This window comes from Vombatus ursinus, unplaced genomic scaffold (genome assembly GCF_900497805.2).
Source record: "Vombatus ursinus unplaced genomic scaffold, bare-nosed wombat genome assembly UNPS02014778.1, whole genome shotgun sequence".
NCBI lineage: Eukaryota > Metazoa > Chordata > Mammalia > Diprotodontia > Vombatidae > Vombatus > Vombatus ursinus.
This window is the reverse complement of record NW_020954556.1, coordinates 29,836,086-29,843,141: the sequence shown is the minus strand read 5'-3', so window position 1 is coordinate 29,843,141 and position 7,056 is coordinate 29,836,086. Positions and strand designations below refer to the sequence as shown.

Below are 7,056 nucleotides of genomic sequence, written 5' to 3'. Positions count from 1 at the left end.
AGCAATGTTGCCATGGTTCTTGTTATAACATGGTAAAAGGATAGCTAATGTTTTACTGGGCTACAGACAACATCAGGTGTAATTAATGCAGCTCTTAAGACACTGAAGGAACAAAAATACTTCAAACACCAATGAAAAAGGAAATAAAGAAGCCTGAAAGAAATAAGATCAAAGAGGGACCCAAGAATGCTGTGTGAAAGTAAGGGAACTTAATCACTTTATGATAATCCCTTTAGTTTAGCTAATAAAGTAGTTTTCAGATGACAATGAAAAACTATTAAACTTTTATATTAGGGACTGATAGATTCAGAATTTGTAAATAGGAAACCCTTTCTCCCCAATCCTTCCAGTTTTGCCTGCGATGCATTTTATCACTTTGCTAATAAAGCAGAAATAATATTGCCTAGAGCTCAAATTATTTTGTAAGTTAGATTCTGAGGCTCTTAAAAAAGTTTGTGTATTTTCAAAATTTTTATCATAGTGTTTACTTCAGTACATTTTCTTAAGGGCATTGTCCCTTTTTCTGTGATATATTAAATAAATTAGAGTAATGTCTTTACTTCAAAAGATAACAGGACCTAGATTGAATTCCTAGGTAGAAAACTGAAAATTCTAAACTTTAAGGAGGAATATTTCCATGGAAGCAATCTATTTACTGAGTGATACTGGAAACCACAGGAGAGGTTTCTTAATCTCCTTGGGTCAGAATTTCCTTATCTTCTCATCAGGGAGTTAGACTGGATGTCCCTTGAGATCCACATCTAGAGTTATAGCACTATAAAAATAACTGAAATGATATACTGAGAATCATTGAGAAGACAGATTTCTGTGACTCTCTAACCATATAGTACTTCTGCTCTGTATAACCACAGTACATTTTATAAAGGCGGGAACCGTGGGAGACTGCCCAGTTCTGCACAGGGCTGCTCCTTCTACCTAAGGTACCTGTGTCATACCACGGTTACTATTCTGTCTCAGATCCCTTAACTCTCAGCTGTTAACCTTTTTCAAACTCTTTCAGGATCCTGCTGCTAGAGAAGAAAGCCATCTGATAATTTAAATTTATCTGAAAATATTAGTAACAAGGTAGATTAATATTAGTAGTTTTTAAGGTTGGAAGGATACTCCAAGAGATTCTTTGTTATCACTTCCACTTTAAAATTTGCATTTTAAAAAACTGATCAGAAGAAGACAGTGCTTAAGATAAATGACCTCTTAAATGGATCATAGGATTTTAGTTTTAGAGGTTAACAGGCACACACACTTCAACAGATTCAGTGATCATTGAGTAAACTACTATGTGCCAGGCATTGTGCTAGAGCTGGACGCTGGAGATTCAAAAACAAGTTTCAACTAAGTAAACTCAGGGGGTGTTTTTACAGGTGCTGTGGTAAGGAAAGTACTTTTGGTCAGAGATGACAAAACTCGGTGCCCATCGATTCGAGCGGGAAAGGGAACTTCCTGTTCTACCTAAAGCATAATTAAAATGTCAATTATTACTTCTACAGCAACATATATTCCAGTTTATCATCCGGCCTTCTGGACTACTTTACCTCTCTATATTCCAGTTTCTCATCTCTCAACCCTAGACTGCTTCCCCTTCTCTTCTGGGCCTGGAGCTAGTTGCCCAAGCCCTAGCCTGCTGGAGTTGGTTGCTAGGAGACGAGACGCTGGCAGGGCGGGGGGACGCTGCACTGCGACAAGCCGGGGCGTTGACGGGAGCGGGAGGGAGAGGGGGAGGGAAGGACGAGGGGAAGGGAAAGGCGAGGCAGCGGCATGGACACCGACGCGTCCCACTCCCTCCCTCCCCCCGAGGAGCACCTCGCCTATTGGTCCGCCTGTTGCTCTTCTGGCCTGCGATTGGCGAGGCTGTGTTCGGCCTAGTTCCGCGGTCCCACCTTCGCTCCGCGGTGTTCCAGTGGGGCCGGCCGCCGGCTTCTGCTCTGGGCTCGGGGCGCTGTGAGCTGCGGGCTGGGGGGCCGAGAGCTTCATGGCGCGTGTGCGGGGCGCCCCGGCCGCAGCAGGTGAGGGAGGCGCGGCGGCGGCTGCGGCGGCGGCGAGGCCGGCCCTGGGCAGGTGAGTGAGCGAGAGAGCCGGCGGCGGCGGTGCCGTGCGTGTCTCCGCATTCCGGACCTGTTCCCGCCCCTCGACCCCCACTCGGGGCCGAGGAATCCGGGTCCTTCCTCGGCGCTCCTGCGCCCCGCTCGGCTCCGTTCTTCTCGCCGGGCGACGGGCTCCGCGGCCTGCCTGCGGACGCTGGTCCCCGGCTGAGGGACGCCCTTGGCCGCCTCCTGCTCCAGACGGACGGCCGGCGTCCGAGGTAACCGGCTCCGGCGTCCCCGGGGCGGCCGCCCCTTTTGTCCCCGGCCCCGCCCTCGGCCCTGAGGGTGATGCCCTCCGGGGCGCGGGGCGGCTCCCGTGGGAGATGGGGGGACTGGAGGAGGGTTAGGAGAGGCAGAGCCACGGGCGAGAGGGGTACCCGCCCTGGGGAGGCGGACTTGACCTCCGTCCGGGGAAGAAAGGTAGTGGGGGTGCTAGGGGCGTCCTACTGCACCCCCTCCCTCCTGGGGCAGCCCCTGCCCCCGGCCGAGGAGAAAGACGAGCCCTCCGCAGGAGGAGGACGGAGGACAAGGGGCTGGACGCTGACCCGTGGGGCTTGGCCGAGACCGATGTCACCGAAACCCCTTAGAGCTCCAGAACCGCGCAGGGACTGTCGGTCACGAAACCTTCCAGTGACTCCTAGCTAAGCTGTCTCTTTCAGTTCCAGCGTCGGCTGGATTTTGTTGTTTTGTTTTTTTTTGGTCCTTCATTCAGTAGCATCACAGCGTAGCATCTCATCTAAAGAGGGTGTTATTGGATATTTAGTTGTAGAAGAAGCAGAGTTGGTTGTCTATTCATGCACGGTGTGATCTTTAAAGAAAATGTAAACATCTATGTTTAATTAATCAAAATATTCATAAGCTGGCATTACCTGTAACCACATGCGTATGTAGCGTAACACGTTACTCTTTGAATATCTCATGAGTTCTGCATATTTTTTTCCTAAACAGTAAGAATTCATTACTATTAATGTTTCAAAAGCTTTGAGTATTGCTGTTTTTTAAATTTTTAAAAAGTCATCGAGAAAGATAAAAGAAGATAGAAGATGCAATTTATTCTTTTTCTTAGCAAGCAAGAGCGATCATAAGGTACTCTTTAATGTGCATTCGAAATTCCTCAAGATCATGGATAGCAGCGTAGTGGATCGAGCCCTCTCACACAGACACACATACTTGGTCATCCTGGGCAAATTAATCTCAGCGATTCAGACAAATGTGTAAGACTATAAATTTTAGGTTCCCTATACCAGTTAAGTAAGAGGTCCAGCCCCATCTTTGAAATCTTTGAAGTCTGACAATGGGACACTGATCACAGTCAGATTACCATTGCATTCTCATCTCACTCTCACACATCCCTTCACCCACTTTAGCAAAAGTGTATGTTTTTTGCTGTGTGGTTTGGTTCCAAAGGGTCCTTTCTGCTCTAGTGAATCACCAGCAACCTAAATGAATTTTGGTCCTAAGAGATCCTTCAACCTGCATTAGGAACTGAAAATAACTCTAGTTTTTGAGGCTCCTAGACTAGAAATGTATCATATCAAACTTGGGTATCCCAAAATCTTTTTAGATGCAGCTAAGCTCTGTGGCCCAAAGCCCTTGTATCTGCCATTAGAGGTAAGTGGGAAAGCAACTGTATTCTTGGAAAGATGAGGCTGTATAGGTGTGGTGTTTATTGCTTTGTTTGTTTCCAAATCCCCAAAAGTAATATAATTTTGTTTTTTTAAAAAAATTATATACTATATATGCAAAACTATTAGTTATGACACTTGTTTGTGTTCTACATGAAACCTTTCCTCATCCTCTCAACTGTTAGTGCCCTACCTCTCAAACTACTTTTTACTAAACTACCATGCATTTATTGTGCACGTTCTCTGTAGATTCACTTTATATATTTATGCATATATTTGTCCCCTCCTTAGAATGTAAGCTGTTTAAAAGTAGGAACTACTTAATTGTATTTGAATCCTCATAGCCCAGGTACCTGGCCCATAGTTGCTTAATAAATGTTCAATGTTTGCGTTAAACTGATTTGATGTTCTTGTGGTAATTTAGGATCGAAAGAAATGATTCTTTACAAAATAACGCTAGTTGATAGTGGGCTAAAGTTTGAAATGCTTGGTTTTTAGATTGCTTAGTTTTTAGTTTGGTTAATAGAGGCATTGTTTCATCTCAGGTTATCTCAGGTATTACATTCTTAAATCTCATTAATTTGAAAATTACCAAGAACTATGGAGTCTGAATACAGATCGAAGCATACTTAAAAAAAAAAAAGAAAGAAAGAAAACAAAATTACCAGTGCAGCACATTTATCTTTACTAAGAAGCTAAGGATTCATAGGGATGAGGATGGGGCCTGTAATTTCAATGGTATAGGAACTCCTTGTTTTTTCCTTTTATATATTTACGTAGGAAGGTTAAAAAGTGTATTTTGATTATCCTTTTCTCTAGTCCTGATTCTGCCTATTCATTAGTTGTTTCGCATAACTAACTGTATTCTTGGGTTTAGATAGAAGAACTTTGATGCCATCGGCGTCTCTTAGTTCAGGTTTGATGTTAAGACAAAACGAGGCACTGACAATTCGTTGAACATTTAACAGAGGAGCTTGTAATATAAGAATATGGTGGCACTTAGCTTTTCTGGACATCCCCTCTCCACCTCCCAATATATGGTGCTTACTGTGTGCCAGGCACCATGCCAAATGCTTCACAATTATTATCTCATTTGATCTTCATGACAATCCTTAGAGGCAGGTGCTATTATCCCATTTTATAGATGATAAAAAATGAGGCTCACAAGCCCAGGGTTACACAGGTAGTGTCTGAGGCGAAATTTGAATTCAAATCTTCTTGATTCCAAAGCCAGTGCTCTCTCTCTCCACTGAGCCACCTGGCTGCTCAGACCTATCAAGTCTGAAAGCCCTAGATTCTGAGTGACCAGGACTTTTTATACTCTCCGATGACCAGAAAATTGTCTGCCCGAGAATCAGTCAGATTCTGATGGCGGTTTTGTCCTATCATAAGATTTTAGAATAATTTGTGAGTAGACCACTTATAGATTTTAATGTTATTGTTGTGTAGGACTCAAATGTAGTACCAGATGGTTGTCTGGCTTATCTTTTAGTTAAGGGCTATAAGAAGTAACATGGTAGTTTAAAAACAGATGGATTTTGAAAATCTGCGTATGAATTCTGGCTCTACCAATTTACTACCTGTGTGATCTTGGGCCAGTCACTTAACTTTACTCAACCTCATTTTCGTCATCTGTACAATGTACTAAAAAACTTCCAAAGTCCATTCCAGTTCTAAATCTATAATCAGATGAACTTGAATGAGTAGGTGTTATATATGTGTGTGTATATATATGTATATATATATATATATATAAAACAGCATATTTTAAATATCAGTTATGTTAGTATAACTTTTATTTTAATATATAGAGATTTCTGTTAGAAAGTATATAAATCCTATTCAGCTTTATGAGAATGAAAGGCATTCACTATTGATAAATATATGAACAAGTTATAAACAGGCAGTTCTCAAGAATCCAGGCTATTTAAAGACAAATGAAAAAATGTTCCAAATCACTAATCATTAAAGCAGTGCAAAGTAAAGCACCTCCAAGGTTCCACCTTACATCCATCGGACTGAAAACTTTGACAAAAATGGAAAATGGCTAAAGTTGCAGAGTCTTCAGGAAAACTGACATATTAATATTGGAGGAGCTATGAATTGATATAGCCATTATGAAAAGGTCTTTGGAACTGTGTCCCAAATGTTACCAAACTGCATCCTCTTAGACCCAGCAATAAAAATTTTAGGTCTGTATCCCAAAGCGATTAAAGAAGAACAGGACCTTATTAAGGAGACTTTTAATAAATGCTTGCTTATTGATACCTTTTTTTTGGAGGGGAGGGTCATCTTTGCCAGTTCTCAGCATGTGACTCAAAACCTCAACTTTTTAAATTTGCATTTCTCATTTTGGTGATTTGGAGTATATTTTCACATAGTTATAGTTTGCAGTTGTTTCTATAGGGGCAGCTAGGTGGTGCAGTGGATAGAGCACCGGCCCTGAAGTCGGGAGGACCCAAGTTCAAATTCAGGCCTGAGTTCAAATTCGGGCTCAGACCGAACCCTTGACACTTACTATCTGTGTGACCCTGGGCAAGTCACTTAACCCCAACTGCCTTAAAAAAAAAAAAAGACAGAGAAAGAAGACTTTGACTATCTACTGAGGAATAGCTCTTGGTTTTAATTCCCTTTTATATTTTAGTTTATCATATTGTTATCACTTACATTTAAAGCAAAATTTTTTATCCCAATTAAGTTTCTCATATTCTATCTGGACTGATTCTGGTAAGCTTTATAATTTTGTTTTATTGAAATTGTTGGTAGAGTTTCTAGGAGCAAATGGTGTCCATAGGGGTGGGAGGGCATAGATCCAGAGAGTTGATTTCATGGGAAATGGGAAAGAAAATGATCGTGAAAAGGACAGGGGATAGAAATGTATTGCATGATCAAGAGGACAGGAGAAGGGGGAAGGGAGCAAGATCTACAAGACAATAACATAGAATATTTAAAAGGAGGAATGCAAAATAGAAACTTGAGAAGCTTTAAATCCATAAGGAACACTGAGACCAGAAATTAATTAAGCTTAAGGACCATGAATCAAAGAATAAGAATTTAGAATAAACAGAGGAAGGCAATTAATGAAGAGAATGAAGTAAAGAAATGTAGAAAAAGATGCAAAAATGTTTATTCTTTCACAACATGACTAATATGGAAATAGGTTTTACATGATTGCACTTATTTCCTATGGAGTAGGGAGGGTAGGGCGGGAGAGAATTTGAAACTTAAAATTTTATGAAAAATGAATGTTAAAAATTGTCTTTACATATAATTGGAAAAATTACTATTAAAGAGTAAATAAAGAAAAAGATGAAAAAACTTAAATAGAG

The 7,056-nt window shown here is 41.4% G+C and overlaps 1 protein-coding gene across 1 annotated transcript in view; it reads left to right on the top strand.

Annotated features, from left to right (window-relative positions):
* Positions 1-2,034: 2,034 nt before the first annotated feature.
* Positions 2,035-7,056, top strand: part of KIAA1841 (KIAA1841 ortholog) — a 66,510-nt gene continuing 61,488 nt past the window's right edge. The window contains exon 1 of the mRNA XM_027865537.1: positions 2,035-2,076. The gene's annotated coding sequence lies outside the window, so the exon portion shown is untranslated. The remainder of the gene's footprint in view (positions 2,077-7,056) is intronic.